The sequence below is a fragment of the Erythrolamprus reginae genome, chromosome Z (assembly GCF_031021105.1).
Source record: "Erythrolamprus reginae isolate rEryReg1 chromosome Z, rEryReg1.hap1, whole genome shotgun sequence".
In the NCBI taxonomy this organism is placed as follows: Eukaryota; Metazoa; Chordata; class Lepidosauria; order Squamata; family Dipsadidae; genus Erythrolamprus; species Erythrolamprus reginae.
Window position 1 is genome coordinate 67931764 of NC_091963.1, and position 19854 is coordinate 67951617.

At 47.5% G+C, this 19854-nt stretch overlaps 1 protein-coding gene across 3 annotated transcripts in view; it reads right to left on the minus strand.

Annotated features, from left to right (window-relative positions):
• Positions 1–19854, minus strand: part of SEPTIN7 (septin 7) — a 157287-nt gene that overhangs the window by 86065 nt on the left and 51368 nt on the right. The gene's annotated exons all lie outside the window — the stretch shown is intronic.

A 19854-nucleotide genomic window follows, 5' to 3' on the forward strand; every position in this document is an offset into this window, starting at 1 on the left:
TATGTGCACCTGCTATGCAGCTGACTTCCCAGCAAGAAATATTAGCTGTGCCTGCCTTTTCTGGTTCTGTTGCTGTTTCTCCTCCTGCCAAGATGTTTCTGCCTTTCTGGGGCAAAATGAGTGGTTTCCTAACTTTTCAGAGCTTTCTGTCCTGATCAGCTGGCCACTAATCCTTTGGAAGACGACAAACTTCCCCGGCTCTTGCTAGCCTTTGGAAAACCATAAGATAGCAGCTTCAGATGAGCTTGCCAAAAGCCTTCCATTGCTACAAACCCCTTTCCTCTTCCAGAAAGCCATGTTTTTCAGAGGAACAACCTTCTTGTTCTTTCCTTTCGCCAATTAGGTGTTAAAATACTCCCCTCTCCCCTCCAGTCTCTATCCTTTTTAAAAACTTTACCTTGACTCCAGATTGACAAGAAAGAAGAAACTCTCCAACTTTCTGTCTAGAGTAGCTGCAGAAAAAAATCTCAGCTCAGAAAGTTTAGCAAAAGCAGCAAAAAACTAACAAAAAAGGAGAAGTTTGCTGTTTCCTGAATACCAGCTGATCAGTACAAAGAGCTCCAAAAGCGGCCATTATTTTCCATAAGGAATTGTTGGAGCACTCAAAATGGGTGCTGCTGCCAGGAGACAAAGGGAATAACCCAAGTGCAGTGAGGTGGTGCTGGAGCAGGATGAGGGGAAGAAAGGAAGGTAGGGACGATACTGCAACATCCCCTAGTCACTGGTGGGCTGCTGCCAGAACGGCTAATTGTGCGCAGCTTCGTGGCTCTGGAGAGCGAGTGTGGATCTCGCACAGGGACACGCGTGTGGACGTGTTTCACTGAGTTTTTTTGCTTTCAGGGAAGGAAAAAACTTGTGCAAAACACGTCCACAGAAGCGTCCCTGTGCAAGATTTTGCTACCTGCACAGGTTCGGGAAGCAAAATTGCACTTGATCCCACACTTGCACTACAGAGCTGCAGAGCTGCACACAATTACTGTAGCTGTTCCAACAGCAACCCACCACTGTCCCTAGTCAATGGTAGTGGTGAATGTCCGAGGCCCTGCAGCCATCCTAACTTTGATACAAGGTTGTATGAAGTTTTGGGCAATTGTCATAACTTTGCATTTTTAATAATTGATATCTCATATTTGGAGGACTACAGTGATCCCCCGATTATCGCGAGGGTTCCGTTCCAAGACCCCTCGCGATAATCGATATTTCGGGATGTAGTGGTGCGGAAGTAAAACACCATCTGCGCATGCGCGCCCCTTTTTCCATGGCCGCACATGCGCAGATGGTGGAGTTTGCGTGTGGGCGGCGGGGAAGACCGCCCAACAGCTGATCTGCTCCACAGCGCGGCAGCAGCGAGGAGCCGAAGATGGGGTTTCCCCGTTGCCCAGGCAACGGGGAAACCCCATCTTCGGCTCCTCGCTGCTGCCGCGCTGCGGAGATCAGCTGTTGGGCGGCCGAGGCAAAGGGGAAACCCCAAGATCGCTTGCCGCTTGCCCGTCACCCGCTCGCTTGCTTGCCGCTTGCCCGTTTGCCCGCCCGCCCAGCTGCTCGCTTGCCCGTTCGCCCGCCCGCCCGGCTGCTCGCTTGCCGCTTGCCCGTTCGCCCGCCCGGCTGCTCGCTTGCCGCTTGCCCGTTCGCCCGGCTGCTCGCTTGCCGCTCGAGAGCAAGAGGGGGAGAGATAGAGAAAGAGAGAGAAGGAAAGAAAGAGATGAGAGAGGGAGGAAGAGAGTGTGAGAGAGGAAGAAGCAAGAAAGAGAAAGAGAGAGAGAAAGATGAGAAAGGAAGGGACTGACGTCATTGGGTGGAAAAATCACGATATAGCGATTAGCAATGATCGAGAGCGCGAAACTCGGGGGATCACTGTACTGTAATCACATCTGTCTTGCAAATATATATACAATAAATCTCTACACTAAAAGATGTATACTTCTGAAGTTCAGAATTTCAAAACTCTCACAAGCAAAATTCCTTTCTATTGCTGGAATGTAATGTATCTTTTTCAAGCTTGTGGCTCTATTTAAGGTAGACTTGTTAGAGAGGAGGAAGCCATGTAAACTTTTCAAATATTTATCTGAGAATTAGTGCAATATTTATCTGATTTCAAAAAGAACCGTTGAACTTACCTGAACGGTCTTCTCGATGCACTGCAAGGAGAGTACAACGTGGGTATTTCTCAAGTCTCATTGGAAGGGACTGAGTTTAATTTAAATATTATGCAGGTACTGCCCCCTAGCCCACCAGTCAATGAGAAAACGAAGGAGCAGTAAACTATAAACTTTATTTAACAACTGGAAGGCAAGATCAACCCAGAACAAACAACAATTATGAAAGATAAAGGCCCTGGTCCAATAAGCCGGGCGGGTTTGGACTCTCCTTGCAGTGCATCGAGAAGACTGTTCAGGTAAGTTCAACGGTTCTTCTCCAATGCACTTGTAAGGAGAGTCCACCGTGGGATGTACCCAAGCCATAATTAGAGGGAGGGATAAGGCTGGACCAGGGGCGGTTAAGATGAGCGCACCCTTTGTAGCACTCGCCTCCCAAAGGCTGCCTCGGCAGAGGCAAACGAGTCAATTCGGTAATGCTTGATGAAGGTAGACCGAACTGCCCACGTGGCTGCTCTGCAAATATCTTCAATCGAAGCCTGCGTAGCCCAAGCCGCAGAAGTAGCTGCACTACAGGTGGAATGTCCTGTTATTCCCTGAGAAATAGTCTGACCTTCTGCCTTGTAAGCCTCTGTGATGCAATCCCGTATCCAGCGACTGAGGGTTTGTGATGAAACCCTCGTGCCCATGCTCTGAGATGAAAATGACACAAAAAATGCTTCAGATGTTCTGAGTGTCTGTGTCCTACGGGCATAAATTTTTACTGCACGTCGTACGTCCAACTTATGCCACCTTAGTTCCGATGGGTGTGTTCCGTGTGTACAGAAATCAGGTAACACTATTTCTTGGGCCCAATGGAACTAGGAGTTCACCTTTGGAACAAATGTTGGGTCTAGTCGTAGCACGACTCTGTCTGGGTGAAATAAACAAAGGTCAGGTCTCACCGACAATGCTGACAATTCCAATACACGTCTAGCTGAAGTAATTGTGACCAAAAACACTGTTTTGATTGACAGAAAACATAATGACACTGTCAGAGCTCGCAGAACTAAAGTTAGGTCCCAAGATGGATGGACCATTGGTGGATTTATATTTGAAGCTCCTTTTAAAAAATCTCTAATCCATGGATGACGTGAAACGGGGCGATTATAATCCTGATTTAATATAGTGGATAATGCCACCACATGATGCCGTAAGGTGTTAGGGGCTAATCCCTTATCCAGTCCTGCTTGCAGAAAACTTAGGACTGTACCTGGTGAAGCCGCCTGAGGATAACTTCCTGAGTCTTGCAAAACTCGCAGAAAGCAGCCCATGTGGCTTGGTAAATGCGCTTCGTAGATGGCCTGCGCGCAGCTTGCATGGTAGTTATGACCGTGTCAGGCAGATGTTGGCGCCTCAGGCGATCCCCCTCAAGTACCACACGGTCAATTGCCACCATTGTGGCTCCGGGTGTAGAATGCAACCCTGACTGAGAGATATTAGATGGTCCGGGATCCTCCAGCAAGGAGAAGTGGAGAGTTCCATCAAGTCCATTAACCATGCTCGTCGTGGCCAATACGGTGCCACCAGCAGTACCTCGGCCTGTTCCTCCAATACCTTCTGAAGGACCCACTGTAAAATGCGAGTTGGTGGGAAAGCATACAGCAGGCCCCTTGGCCAAGGATGTTGTAACGCATCTACCCCTTCCATTCCCGGGGAAGGAAATCAGGAAAAGAAGAGCGGAAGTTGCGTATTGAGGCTCGTTGCAAAAAGGTCTATCACTGGTGTGCTGAAGCGGATGGTTATCTCCTGGAATATTTTGAGATCTAACCTCCACTCTGCCGGGTCTATGCTCCTGCGGCTCAGCCAGTCTGCGCACACGTTCTCCTGCCTCAATATGTGTTCGGCCGAAAGGGAGGCTAGATGAAACTCCGCCCACCGGAACAGGGATTCAGATTCTTGCATCAGTCTCCTGGATCTCGTTCCTCCCTGGTGGTTGATGTGGGAACGGGCTGAGACATTGTCTGTCAGAATCAAAACGTGTCATTTCCAAATCAAAGGAGCGAAGCTGTGAAGAGCCAGGGAAACTGCTTTCAGTCCCAGATAATTGATGTTGATGTCCTGTAAGTCCTATGGGCCCCACAGACCCTGAGCCATGTTGGAGGAGCGATGAGCTCCCCAGCCAGTCAACCTGGCATCCGTTGTTATAGTTACAAAGTCCTGACCTCGGAATGGCGAACCCCTCTGGATTGCTGTTGAAGCCCACCAACACAGGGAATTTCTGATCCCAGCTCTGAGGGATACTGTATGACTGGATTTCCTCCTTTGAAAAGGTAGGAGAAACCACTGGAGTGGACGGAGATGTAACCGAACCCAAGGCACGATCTCTATACAGGATACCAGTGTACCAAGTAGTTTCAACAGGAAGGCTAGTGAGGGCTTCCGTTGAATTTCCAGGGTTTGCATCAGTCTGAATATTGGCTTGCCTTTCTGGGGACAGGAAGACCATGCATGACTCCGTGTCTATGGATGTACCCAGATGAGCCAGGCGCGTTGTCGGGCTTAAGTGACTCTTGTCCCAATTTATCGTAAATCTGTGTCTTTGGAGAGTCGTTAGGGTCAGTTGCAAATCTCGATGTGCCTGATCTGGCGACTTTGACAGCACAATGATATCGTCGAGATATGCCATAAGCCGTACTGACCGATGTCTGAGAGTGGCCATAAGAATGTCCAACAATTTCGTGAACGTCCTTGGTGCTGAAGAAAGGCCAAATGGCACTGCCCTGTACTGTATTGGTAATGTACCCCATTCCAACAGAATCATAGGAATTGTCTGTGTGCAGGGTACACTGGCACATGCAAATAGGCTTCCTTGAGGTCTATTGATGTTAGAAGGTCCCCCTGACATATAGATTGGAGAATGGAACGGAGAGTGTGCATTTTGAACCTCTTGTAACGCACATAGAAGTTTAATCTTTTTAGGTTTAATATTAACTGAACCCCCCCAGAAGTCTTTGGAACTAGGAAGATGACAGAGTAGAAACCCTTCCCTTGTAGGTGTAAGGGTACTTCCTCGATCGCCTCTATTTCTAACAGATGGAGGATCTCCCTGCGTAACAGCACTCTCTTCTGAGGATCTGTCACCTGTGGGCATAGAATGAACCTGTTCGGGGGCAGATGGGAAAATTTGATCCTCAAACCTTGGGATACTGTGGTAATTGCCCAAGTGTCTGTAGATGCGGTTTTCCAGGAGTCTGGGAAGTGTTGCAGCCTGCCCCCAAGAGGGTAGAACACTGTTGAGTCATTTGTTTCATCTAGACCTCCTGAAATTGTTTTTTAGTTTAGTTTTTTTAGTTTTATTAGATTTGTATGCCGCCCCTCTCCGAAGACTCGGGGCGGCTAACAACAATAAAGAAAACAATGTAACAAATCCAATATTAAAAAGCAATCTAAAAAACCCCAATTTAAGACACCAGTCATACAAACAAGCATACCATGTATAAATTGGAGCCCCTGAAGGGGCGTCTGTTCTGTTGGTAGGACTTGCCACGGTCCGTGAAGTATGTTTTGTCTGTGCGAAAGCCTCCCTGGTTGTAGGAGCCCTGGGAAAAGGACTTCGATCCCTGGGAGGCTGACTCGGAACGAAATGTCTGGCGTCTGTAGAAAGGGTTGAAACGTCTTTCCGCTCTTTTATTTGACCTCGGAAGCACCTTTTTCTAAGGAGTCACCAATTTCTCGCCCTAAAAACGAGCGGAGGCCAGGCGCCACTTGGACTTTACATCCGCCTGCCAGCTGTGAAGCCAAATCAGTCTGCAAGATGACACAGAGGATGCCATCGCTCTGGATGCAAATTTTGCTGCATCCACGGTGGCATCCGCCGAAAATTCAGTAGCTGCCAACAGTTTGTTTAAATCCTGACGAAGTCTGATGTCCTCAGGGTTCACCCTGGATTGAATATCTTGTATCCACAAGATGGTGGCACGATTGAAGAATGAAGCCGCGGAGGCTGCGCGTAAGCCCAGGCTGCCATCTGGTGTGTCTTTAGCACTACATTCTCTGCTTTTTTTATCCTCAGCCTTTAGCCCATCCGACCCGACGGTACCAGAGCGTTTGACACTAAGCTTGCCACAGGTTTGTCTATGGTTGGGGGGGGGGGATAATAACGCTTCCATTTCTTGGTCGAACGTGTAAAACTTGCGATCGATCATAGATGGGCCTGGGCCACAGCAGGATTTTCCAAAGGTCGTTTTATGTTCTCCAGAAAAATTTCTGAAGGGGGAATGTGCTCGGTTTCCTTCTTAGGGACTACAAGAAGTACCCCAGTCGCAGTTGGCGCTGTGGTCTCCTTTGCTTGGTTCCCTTCCCCTGCTTCCTGGAAAGTTAGCTTAGCCTTGTTAAACATTACCCTAAACAGGGAAGGCTTGAAGAGGCCCACAAAATTCGGGGGTTCAGGAGGCTGTTCATCTCCTTACAGGTCATCACTCGCTTCGCTGTCATCGCCTCTAGGGAACATACCCTCTTCAATTGAGCCCTGCAGGGATTGCGGGACTGGGGCCGCCTAAAGGTCTCTGGTTCTCGATGGAATCACGGCCGGTGGGGCGTGCTGTTGTACCCCCGTTGCTAATCCCTGCGAATAAGCGTTGGCTATTAGGTCTTGAAGGGCCAGAGGCATGTGTTGCCATGTGTCCTGGGAGCTTCTCAGGCCTGCAGCAAAAGGTGTGAATGTTGCGGATGGCTGGCTATAATGGGAAGGGAGAGGCCAGGGTTGGGCCTGCCTCGGAAGGTTGAAAGCCTCAGATGTTAAGGATGGAGCCTGCAGAAGGGGGCGCTCCACAGACCAATCCTTTTCAGTTGCCGAGCCTGCTACCCCTGCGATTCCAATCATGAGGGAGGCCGGCATAGGAGTAGGCACTGAGAAATTGGGCTGAGCTATGGCAGCCACTAGGATCTGCTGCTTCCAATTGTCTCTCAAGAGCCCTTATTCTGTTTTCAACCTCTTTTAGAGAAGCTCCCTGGGACGATTTAGTCCTAGTCTTGTCTTGGGGCTTTTCTTTGGGGGTACATGGCCTGGCGGCAATTACAGACTCTTCCCCTAATTGCGCTGAAGTGTCTGCCATTGTTATAAATTCCCGATACCAATTCAACACTCATGACCACCTCAAAATCATAGGGGAAGAATGCGATGTGCAACCGATCTGGAGACACGACCTCTCAACGTTGCTGTCTAAGACGGCTGCGTGTCTCCAAGGCAGATTTGAGGCATGACAAAGAGCTTTACATCAGCTCTGTGGCCTCTCCCATAAATTGAGCCTTCAAAAATGGCCGCCGCTCCGTCGCCATGGCAACCAGAGGGAAGCAAGTAACTGTGGCTTCCCCCGCCCGGTTTTCCCTCCCAAAATGGCCACCGCACTGTTGCTATGGCAAACAAAATTAGATATTAAACCTGCTTCCCAGTTCAATAAAACTCCCTAATGTTATGTTCCAGGGTCTATTTGACCTGGACCACAAATTGATCATTTTAGGTACTTATATTTGGTCTTTTTGAAAGCTTTTTTCACTTGGAAACAAGTTTGAACATTTCTGCACACACTGAAATGAAAATTGAAATGAAAAAAGTAATGCTTATTGGTTTATTGGTGACTTGAACATTTCTGAACATATGAAAATTGAACTGGAAAAACTGATGCATATTTGTTTATTTTGCACATAAAAGTCTCCCCCCTCCCGTGTTCAATTATTTCAATTTATATACAAATTACACTGTTAATTTCAAACTTACATACTTGTTTTTAGTAAAATGTATTTCTTTCATAAAAGTAGTTGTCTGGCTATCATGTGCTTGCTTTTCAAAAGGATATTCCAAATATTTCTAGCCAAATATATATATAAAAGTAAACATAATGGCACACAGCAAGGCCGAGGGGGGATGGTCCTTTTGTGGCCAAAATAAACAAATAAGAATCATTTTTTCCAGTTCATTTCTATTTTTCTTATGATCAGGAATGTTCAATTTAGTATATCAAAACTTTTGGGGGGAAATTCCTTAGAGATTTGTAGCCTAAAAAAATATAAATTGACACAAAATTCAGAAAAAATGGGGGGAGGGGCTTTTTGATCAAAATAAAAACATAAGCCTCATTTTTTCAGTTCAATTTTCATATCATTACATTCATAAATGTTCAAACTAGTTTCCCAGTGGAAAACGTTTTCAAAAAGACCAAATTCAAGTACCTAAAAAAATTCTTTTTGGTCCGGGTCGTATACGACCAGAAACTGACTCGACGTGATTTTTTTTTTGACCAGAAAAAAATTAGCCCCCACCCCAAAATATTTTTTTGATGATCAGCAATATTAAATTGAGTAAATGAATGCCTAAGATATTAAAAATATTTCGGATTTGGATCCTAAAACAATATAAAGTGAAAATGGTTGCAAGCAGCCAGTGAGGGGGGGGGAGGCCTTATTTCTCCTATCTATACTATCTATAAATTGAAAAAAAGTTCACAAATAAAAGGGGGGGCCTGCCTTTTATAATCAAAATAAAGCAATATGCATAATTTTTTTCAGTTCAATTTTCTTATCATTGTGTGCAGAAATGTTCAGACTACTTTCCAAGTGAAAAAACTTTCAAATTGACCAAACATAAGCACTTCAAATGAAGAATTTTCAGTCCAGGTCAGGGTGACCTGGGAACAGTACAAGTGTGACTTTTTTTTTTCCAGCAAGAAAGAAACCCCCCACCCCTCCTAAAAAATTCTCATAGAGAGAACCCCTGAAATGATGAAAAGTCATGAAATTTCAAGTTTCAGATATGCAGGGAAAATTTTTTACAGGGTCTCAAACAGTACAGCAAGGTTAAAGCAAAAACTTACAATTTAATCTAAAAGGTTACTATAAAACTCCAGTATCTCGGTCCCTTTACTGCGACTGAGTTTTCATGACTGGTGGGCTAGGGGGTGGTACCTGCATAATATTTAAATTAAACTCAGTCCCTTCAAATAAGACTTGAGAAATATCTATGTTGGACTCTCCTTGCAAGAGCATTGGAGAACAAAGTGCTTTATAAGAAAATACCAGTGCCATAATTTATTAATTATATGTGATAAAAAGAAATTCAAAGCATTAGCACAAATTGAGTCTATTAAATAACCTAAAATAATCTAAAATGTCAGCATATATTTTAATTAATTTATTTATTATTTATTAATTAGATTTGTATGCCGCCCCTCTCCGTAGACTCGGGGCGGCCTTTATTGTGATACTGTATATAAAGCATGGAAAAGTACTTTCAATTTAAACAATTAGAAAAATCCAAAGTACAAAAGTAATAATAACATATAATTCCAACTCTTCCTCTTTTGGATTCTGTAAAAACAGAAGGAAAATTATTTTAGATCCTTACAATTTGTATGATATAACATTTATTTATTTGTTTGTTTGACTTCTATGCTGTCCAATCCCTTATTATACATATTTAACAATGTATCGGATTTCCCCGAAAATAAGGCCAAGCCTGATTTTTGGGGTGGATATAGATATACGCCCTCTCCTGAAAAATAAGCCCATGTGAAGGAGTGAGTTTGGGCAGCACAAGAGACAATCCTTCCCTTCCCCAGTCAGCTAGTGGCAGCTGGGCCCTTTAACCTTACCCGCAGATCAGCTGAGTTGTAATAAAAATAATGTAATGTAATGAACAATGTAATGAAATAACCTTGCAAGTTCAAACATTTCAAACTCGTGAGGCTTATTACAATGTGCTTCTCTGGACACAATGACAAAGAACGCTATGGAGCTGGAAATATAAGACACGAGTCTCACGGCCCAACAGGGCCCACCCAGACACAATGGCAACAGCAGCCTCGCTGCTTCCCCTCCTTGCCATCTCTTTATCAAAAGGAGTGGTGGGTGGGGGAGAAGCGAGAAGTGTGGAGTGAGACATGGCTCTCCTTGCTGTCTTTGCTCCTTCTCCTCACCAGGCATGGCAGGGCTCCTGCCCCTTGCTTAGCCACCCATCCCTTTTAGAGGTGCAATTTGGGGGTGGCAGGTAGGGCAGGGTGGGCTGTGAGACACACGACTTACCTTTCCAGCTCCATTGCATTCCTTGCCGTTGTATCCAAGGAAGCACATTGTAAAAGAAAACTTTTTCGTGAGTTTGAGAAGTTTGATTGAACACTCGAGAACTTTTTTACATGCTTCCCTTGACATAATGATGAGGAATGCGATGGAGCTGTAAGTGCCAGGCAGGATGCGTGTCTCGCGGCCCATCCCACCTGTCACCTCCAAATTGCAAAAAACCATGATACATATGTCCTACCTGAGACTTGTAGCTCTGTCACATTGCTTGCTGTTATGTCCAGGGAAGCAGGTTATAAAATAAAACTTCTCGCGAGTCCGAGACATTTGATTGAACTCCCAAAAAGTTTTCTTTCTCCATAGTAGTTGGAGCTAGCCTCCAAGGATGGGCTGACCTTGTCCATTAGCAAATCAGGATTGAGTCTGAAAACAATATATATATTGCCCTCCATCTTAGGTTCCCCCTCTTTTGTCTCAATCCTAGACAAGGCACGCGTCTTTGCTTCCAAAGGAATTCCAGTCAAGAGTCCATCCATTTACTTGTGAATGCCCTTCCCCCTGTGAGCTCCCCCCAAAACATCTGGGATATGTTGGGTTGAAGGCAGTCTCAGGTGTCAGCCCAGCTGTTACTTGTACTTCCAGCCGAAGGTCCATGATTAACTTACTAATTACTTACCAGCATGCCAGCTGTCAGAGGTTGGGAGAAGGGGTGAAGCCTGGATTGGCACAGTTACTGAATGAATTTCCTTCATGTCTGGCTAGAGATTTTCTGAGGCAATTCTAATTATTCCTTCAACCAGGCGGGCATTAATCTCAAAAGCCAAAAGTCCTCAGAGACTTCTAGCACTGCCTGCGATGGCCTGGCTATCCAACAAACAGATGAGGCTAACTTCAGGATGCTTATGTTCTTATCATCGTTCTGAGCCATTTCCTGGCCTGATATAAGCTGGTCTACTAATTTTCTGGTGCCGATCGCATGCTCACTAGCCTCCTTATTGAAAAACTGATCGCAAGCTTCAGCTGGTTCTCCAAGACACTAATTGCAGCGATTGCAGCAAGCGCCTGTCAGCTAGACCATTTCTTCCATGGAATGCTTCTTCAGCAGCTCTTCGATCACATACCTACTCTCCTCAACAGGCCGTGATCATTTTGAAGGTCCCACGAGGCCGGTGGCCATTTTTAGTGTCCCTGGTGAACTGCAGTGGCCATTTTGATTGCCCTATATGCAGCAGCCATCTTGGGAGTCCTGGGTGATCAGAGATGGTGATTTTGAATGTCCTGGGTTACTGATGGCAGCCATGTTGATTGCCCCATGTGCCGTTGGCCATTTTGAGTGCCCAAAAGGTCTGCTGGTGGCCATTTTGTTAGTACCATCTGCCGTTGGCCATTTTGAGTGTCCCAGGAGGCTGGTGGCAGCCATTTTGCTAGCACTATATGTCAGTGGCCATTTTGAGTGTTGCTGGAGACAGGCGGTGGCCATTCTGAGTGTCCACAATAAATAAATAAATAAATAAATAAATAAATGCCAAGGCCAAGTCTATCAGGCCCACAGTGGACAATGCTCCAGCCATTTCCGCTTCTACCAGCTGGCCTGTCAGGTACCGCTTGGCCATTGAGTCTCAACCTACTCCAGCTTCGCAGTCTAAGCCCCAAAAGGCTCAGCAGCCTTCATAGCATGCTTCTTGCATAGGAGCGGCGAAGATCAAGTCCAAGTCCATAGGGTCAGTCTCCTCACAGATCAGAGTAGAATCCAGGATGAAAGGCTCTGCTGCAATGATCAGGTCTATAAATAGTCCTTAGGATACTCTTCCAACTGTTTTGCTCGACAATGTTGATCTCTGTTTGCCCAAAACTGATGTCTGGGGGCCTCCTTGTCTAGAACGAGACCTTTCCCCCCAAGAGTTGAGTATCCTTTCCACCAATGGCTTTTATTCCAAAGATGTTCAGAACAGAATTGATATAGCTATTAAACTGGCATTAGAACCATGACTGTGATCTCTTCAGAACGTACCTCTGCAGCTGCTGTCCATTGCCTGTCTTTCCCGATAGAGCCCCCCTTGCTTGCTAATGATAGAGTGGAGCATCATGTCACCACCGGCAAGTGAGTCCTTGAAACCCAGTCCTCAAGTCTTACCATCGAATTCCGCTTCACTCCCGAGGTTTTTCATTCGCTGTCTTCTGTCCCCTAATTTGACCAAGAGGGCCTCATACAGGAGACCATCCAGCACATGCTAGACATCCAGGCTGTCCAGCAGGTTCCAGAGGGTCAGCAGGGGCAGGGGTTTTATTCTATTTTGTTCATAGTGTCTAAATCCTTGGGTGGGTCAATTCTTGACCTGAAGTGATTTAACAGATACGTAGCGTGCCATAAAATTAAAAGGCACATCTTACGATCCATATTGGTGGGCATTAGACAGGGAGATCCTCTATCATCAATTGATCTCTCAGGGGTGTATTTGCATATGCCCATCCAGCCTCTCCATCGCCAATTTTTGTTTGTATTACATAGGTGTGTACTACAAATATAAAGCACTGCCTTTTGGGTTGTCTTCAACACCACGGGCATTCATTAAGGTATTAGCTACATTAGCTGCCCACTTGAGGGCTATACCTGTACACATGCAGTGTTATGTGGATTACATCCTTATTTAATCCTCTTTTCTGTTTCAGGCAGAATGGGATGTCTAGATTACATGGCACACACTTGGACACTATGGTTTCCTTGTCAATACTGGTTATCACCATCCACCAGGATCACTCACCTGGGGGCCATTACTGACTCTCTGGAGTGCAAGGTATGCAGGCTAAGTCTATTGGAAAACATCTAGCAAATTCTTGCTCAACATGTGACTCCTTTGAGTTTGCTGTCCTCGTTTTTGGGCAACATGATCTCAGCCATACGCATCACACCTTGGGCTCATTTGCACTCCAGAGATCTTCAAACGTTTTTGCTTCCATTTCAAAAGACAGGGCTCTTCTCCAACCAAGATCAAAATCCCAGCTGCTACTTGGAGTTCCTTCAAGTGGAAATCAGTGGCCATCAACAAGGGGATTTGTTTTCTGCAACCTCAGAAGTTGACAGTGACCACAGATGCCAGAACTCTGGATTGGGGGGGGGGCATGTACTGTCAGAGGTAGCCCAAGGAACCTGGACAACTGTGGAGACGGGGTCAACATCAATTTGCTGGAACTATAAACCGTTTTCTAGCCCTTTGTCACTTCTATCAAATCGGCACATGTTAGTCCTCACAGACAATGTAACTACGAAAGTGCATATCTATCAACAGGCGGAGGCATTATGTCCAGGCTTCTGATGGCTGAAGCTTCTGATGGCAGATGGCAGAAGCCATGAAACTTGGGCTTTGGGTAGAATGGCATTTTTTGTCTGTCACTGCAGGGAGCATCGTTGGGGTGAGCAACAAATGGCAGACTGGCTCAGCCCCCACAACATCGACCAGACAGAGTGGACGCTCCATCCAGATATCTTTCAGCAGTTGGGCTCCAGGTTTGGCTAGCCCGTCTTGGACCTCATTGTCACCGGAGAGAAGAACCGTTGTACCTACCTGAACGGTCTTCTCGGTGCACTGGAAGGAGAGTCTAACATGGGTTATTTACCAATCCAATTGGTAGAGACTGAGTTAAAAATTAACATATTAGTTAGGTACCTCCCCTAGCTGCCCCCATACTTTCAGTTTTAAAAACGAGACCAATGTAAGAAACTATTATTATTTATTTTCAACAATAATTAAACACAACTTAAATGGACAAAAACTCCGGCGTCCCTGAACGAGAACAATGCCGGGTGGGTTTGGACTCTCCTTCCAGTGCATCGAGAAGACCGTTCAGGTAGGTACAATGGTTCTTCTCCACTGCACTTGGAAGGAGAGTCCAACATGGGATATACCAAAGATCAAGAACCATGGGAGGGAAAAGATTGAGTCAGGGTCGTCGGAGGTGAGCACACCCGCTGTAGAACTCGTCTCCCAAAGGCTGCTTCTCCCGAAGCGAAACAATCCAACTTGTAATGACGAATAAATGTGGATGGAGCTGCCCAGGTCGCTGCTCGACAAATGTCCTCAATGGACGCCTGTGTGGACCATGCTGCCGACGTAGCTGCACTTGGGGTCGAATGAGCTGTCACCCCTGGTGGCGGGGATTGAGCGCCTGCCTTGTATGCCTCATTAATACAGTCGCAGAGCCACCGGCTGATGGATGTTGATGACACTCCTAGCCCCATCCTGTGCTGGGAAAAAGATACAAACAACCTTTCAGATTTCCTGAATGGCTCAGTCCTCCTAATGTAGATTTTCAATGCTCGTCTGACATCGACCTTATGCCACCTGAGCTTTGCAGAATGGTTACCATGAGTGCAGAGGTCAGGAAGCACGAGTTCTTGCTTCCTATGGAAGGTGGAGTTCACCTTGGGTATGAAGGAGGGATCTAACCTTAAAACAATTCTGTCCGGATGAAAGATACAGAGGTCCGGACGAATAGATAGGGCCGACAGTTCAGATACTCTACAAGCTGAAGTTATTGCCACAAGGAAGGCTGTCTTAATGGAAAGCAAACGAAGAGGAATTGATCTCAGGGCCTCAAAGGGAGGACCCGTGAGCGCCCGTAAGACGAGTGACAGGTCCCATGATGGGAACCTGTGGACTGGCAGGGAGTGTTTGTTAGAGGCTCCCCGGATGAAGTCTCTCACCTATGGATGGTGCGCCAACGAGCGGGCTTCCGTCACTTGAATAATGGTCAAAAGAGCCGCCACCTGTCTCCTTAGGGTGTTAGGGGCCAAACCCTGATCAATCCCTGTTTGTAAGAATTCTAAGACTGGAATCACTGATGCTTCCCCAGGGTCAGTCTGTTGTGAGGCACAAAAGTCACAGAAGGCCGACCACGTTGCATGGTAAATCCTAGACGTAGAGGGACGTCAAGCGGCCTGCATGGTAATAATGACCTTGTCTGGTAATTGTTGTCCTTTCAGTCTATTCCTCTCAAGTGCCAGACGGTTAGATAGAACCATTGGGGATCTGGATGATATAAGGTCCCCTGGCTGAGAGAAATGTCTTGACCCGGGATCCTCCACGGGGGAGACACTGACAGGGCTATTAGATCTGAGAAACATGGCCTGCGTGGCCAGTGAGGAGCCACCATTAGTACTTCTGCTCCTTCTTCCAGTACTTTGTCCACGACCCTCTGAATGAGGCTCGTCGGGGGAAATGTGTACAAAAGGCCCTGAGGCCAGGAACATAGTAGAGCATTGACCTTTTCTGCCCCTGGCGAAGGGAACCTGGAGTAAAATCTCAGGAGCTGGGCATTGGTATGGGTCGCAAAAAGATCCATCAACGGAGTTCCGAATCGAAGAACTATTTTCTGAAATAGCTCCGGGTCCAGTCTCCACTGCGAGGGATCTAGGGTTGCTCTGTTTAACCAGTCTGCCTGTATGTTGCTGGTTCCAGCAATATGTTCTGCTGTCAATAAAGCCAGATGGATTTCTGCCCAGGTGAACAGATTCATAGTCTTCCTCATAAGGCGCTGCGACCTCGTGCCCCCTTGATGGTTCAGGTGGGCCCTAGTCCCGACATTGTCTGTTAACACCAACACATGCCTGCCTGAAACCAGAGGAAGGAAGGATTGGAGGACAAGAAACACTGCTTTGAGTTCGAGAAAGTTGATATTGACCGGGGTCAAATCTTCTGCGGTCCAGAGTCTGGGGTCATGTGGGGTCCAATGTGAGCTTCCCAGCCCGAAAGGCTTGCATCTGTGGTAAGGATGACTTGATCTTGAATGCGGAAGGAGGATCCCCACAGTAGGGCTGGAGATATCCACCACTTCAATGATTCTCTGACCTCTCGAGGAAGCCTGACCCGTCTGTGAGAGTGACTCACTTTGGCCCTCTGTGCAGGAAGAAGGATCCACTGTAAGGTCCTGATGTGATGTCGGGCCCATGGCACAATGCTTATGGCTGACACCAAGGTTCCAAGTATCTTGGAGAGCAATGAGAGGGGAACTTGTCTCTGGTGTTGGAGTCTGGAAATTAATTGGCGGATGTTGACTTGTCTTTCTGGAGACAGGGACATGGTACCCAATACTGTGTTTATGATGGAACCCAGATGCAATAACTGGGTTGTGGGGAAAAGGTGACTCTGCTCCCTGTTGATGGTGAAACCGTGCATCTCCAGTGTCTGAATGGTTAGGGCCAAGTCCTCCCTCGCCCAAGATGGGGACTTGGAGAGAATAATTATGTCGTCCAAGTAGGCCATCAAATGGATGGATCGCGATCGGAGGTTGGCTGTCAGAACATCTAGTAACTTTGTAAATGTCCGCGGGGCCGATGAAAGTCCGAAAGGCATGGCCCGATACTGGTAATGAATCCCCTCCAGACAAAATTGCAGGAATCTCTGATGTGCCGGATAAATGGGGACGTGGAGGTAAGCCTCCTTTAAATCTATGGATGTAAAAAGGTCTTGTGGACGAATTGACGCCAAGATCATCTGGAGAGAATGCATTCTGAACTTCCTGTAACGCATGTTCAACTGTTTTAAGTTGAGGATCATTCTGCAGCCTCCTGAAGCTTTGGGAACTAAGAAGACTGAATAAAAGCCTATGCCTTCAGCGTGACGGGGCACCTTCTCTATAGCCTGAATGTCCAAAAGATGTGTAATTTCTTGGTGTAGCTGTGCTCTGTTTTGAGGGCTTCGGAGTACTGGGCAGCGTAGAAAACGATTGGGTGGGTGCTGGAGGAATTCCAGATGCAGTCCTTGTGAAACCGTGGCTAATGCCCATTTGTTGGAGGAGGAGGTACTGAAGCGAAGCAGCTTGTCTCCTATGGGTTGAAGAGCGGCTGAGTCACTCTCTGAGTCCTCTCTGGCTACCACCTCTAAAAGGACATCTGGTCTGGTGATAGCCTCTTGATCTATCCTGGAACGATCCACGATCGCTCCTAAATGACCATTGGTTGTATTGTCCCTGCGAGTAAGTCTTCGTATTCTGGCCTGCATTGGAAGCAGAGTCCCAACGAAAGGACTGTTGTCTTGTGTAGGGAGCGGACCTTTGGTCCTGTCGTCTGTGGGCCTTGGGAAGTACGTTTCTCTTGTCCCTGTCCTCTATGACGACTGATTCCAGTACATCCCCAAACAGTCTAGAGCCTTGAAAAGGGGCCGAGGCCAAGCGCCATTTAGATTTTAAATTGGCCTGCCAGTTCCTCAGCCAAAGAAGGCGTCGGGAGGAAAGAGTGGTCGCCATGCCTCTCGCCGAAAACTTTGCTGCGTGGAGAGTGGCATCAGCCGAGAATTCTGCTCCAGCTAGCAACTTACTCAAGTCCTGGCGTAGACGACCCTCGTCAGGCCCCAGACGGGATTGCATTTCTTGAATCCATATTATCGAGGCCCTGTTGAAGAAGGACGCTGAAGCTGCCGCTCGGAATGCCCAACTGGGCATCAGGTGTGCTTTACGTAACAATGTCTCTGCCTTCCTGTCTTCTGGCTTTAAGCTGTCACCTGTCTCTGAAGGTACCAGAGCACTGGACACCAGGGTCACCACTGGTTGGTCAATCGGTGGAAACTTCAGTAGTTTCTCAACCTCCTCATTGAAGGTATAAAACCTCCTCTCCATGACAGAGGGGCCCTGTGCCGCTGCAGGATGCTGCCAAGGGCGTTTTACTCTGCTCAAGGAAAATCTCTGATGATGGAACATGGTCTGATTCGGGTTGAGGTTCCTTTAACAGGGTGGTAGATGTCTTAGCTGTGTCAATGGTTTCAGGTGTCTTAGTGATGCCTGGTAGATCCATCACCTGTTTCGCCTTTTGGAGAAGAATCCTGAATAAGGCTGGTTTAAAGAGCCCCGTAGCCGGTTGTTGCTCGGGGGTTGTATCATCGTCAGACAAATCATACTCCTTCTCACTATCCTCCATAGTGAGGACCCCAAACCTGAAGGGGGCGGTACAGACCAGAGATTCCTTGGCTGGGTTTGGTGTGGATGTTGTGTATTTTGTTGCACCCCCGCCGCTATTCCTTGAGAATACGCATTTGTGATTATTTCTTGTAGGGTAGGAGACATATGTTGCCATGTCTCAGGTTGGTCACTGAGCCCAGTGGCAGTAGGCGTAAAGGTAGCTGAGGGGCCTTGTATATTCCTCATAGGATGGCCTGCAGACCCTGGCCTGGTCAAGGCAGGCCCAGGAGAAGGCATCATCTGTGGCAGAAAGGATAACTGCCTGACAGGGGACCAGTCCTGTTCTGAAAACATCCCTGTAGGCCCAGAGGTAGACCGAGGGGTTTGTGGTTCTGGGGCCTGAGGTGTCTGCCGCGTGATTAACACAGGTGTTGTCACGGGGGGTTGGAGGGCTGCTTCTAATTTTTGTTCCAGGGCTTTAGTTCACCTCTCTTCCTCCTTGAGGGAGGCAGAAGAGGAGGCCTGTGGATTATTAGCCTTATCTTTTGCCTTGCCCTTGTCTTTACCCCTCAGGGCTGAGGGTGAGGAGGCTGTTTTTTCGCCTGCTGGGCTACCGTCCATTGTACTCACAATAATCTTTAGGAGACTGAGAAGCAAGCAGTATCCTCGTTGCTGGAAATGACTTGCAAAATGGTGGCCCCGTCTCTTGGTCTCCTGAGCCTGCGCACTGAGACTTCCTGTCTCTCCGCGCCCAGCAGCAACCGGAACTGGCTTTTCCCGCCCTCCGCTATCTAAAACAGGCGCTGGGAGGGCTGGCCATGTAAAATGGCAGCTTCCCTGCCTTCCACGGCCTGCCGCAACTTCAACGACTCCTTCGGAATCGCCTGGCTGCCTCAGTGAAAAAAAATCCCGATTTCAGGCTGGTCTACGCAAGTGGCATTGCGGCGGCATGCCCGCTGGCTGCCCGTCAGCTGAGAGGTGATCTCCTGGCTCTCTCTCCTTTTGGGCCTGTTCTGGGTTCCGAATTTCCATGCCGTTCCTCGGCCCTTGGGCTGCGGCGGAACGCTCAGCGGCCGCCTAACAGCTGAGAGACGCTGGCAGCCACTTCTGACAATCCAGTGCTCTTCGAGGAAATTTCGTAGTCCCCTCAAGCCTCCCAGTGGGGGGGGGGAATGGACACCCCCCACCTTCGGCTTGCAGTCCAGTTTGGCCACAGAGGCCAGGGACCCCGGGGCTGCTTTGCTCCTCTCCGGAGGGATTCCCGCTGAGGGAAGAAGCCTCCTGAGAAGAAAGATTTCGGGGGTGGTGCCCGCGGAGGGCAGAGACCCCATCCCGTTCTCTTCAAGGATCTGTATAAGAAGAAACAAAAGGAGAAAAACAAAAAGACAAGTTAACATGAGGTAATACAACTTATTTTTATAGAGAATAAAACTCATCAGTCTCTACACATGGACTGAGTTTTTAAAAACTGAAAGTATGGGGGCAGCTAGGGGCGGTACCTAACTAATATGTTAATTTTTAACTCAGTCTCTACCAATTGGATTGGTAAATAATCCATATTGGACTCTCCTTCAAAGTGCAGTGGAGAATGTTCAACTCCCCAGATACATCAAAGGGATTGGTCTCAGGGCATAGAGGGAATGAACCTAATACATTGTACCTGGCCATGAGGTCTGTTTTACGCATTCCCTCCAATCGCTCTCATCCCCATGGTGATCAGGTGGATTCTGTAGGTGTGCCAAAGTGCTCCCCCTGGCTCCCCACTGGCCCATGTGCGCCTGGTTCATGGACCTTATGTCCCTATCCAGGTCACCGC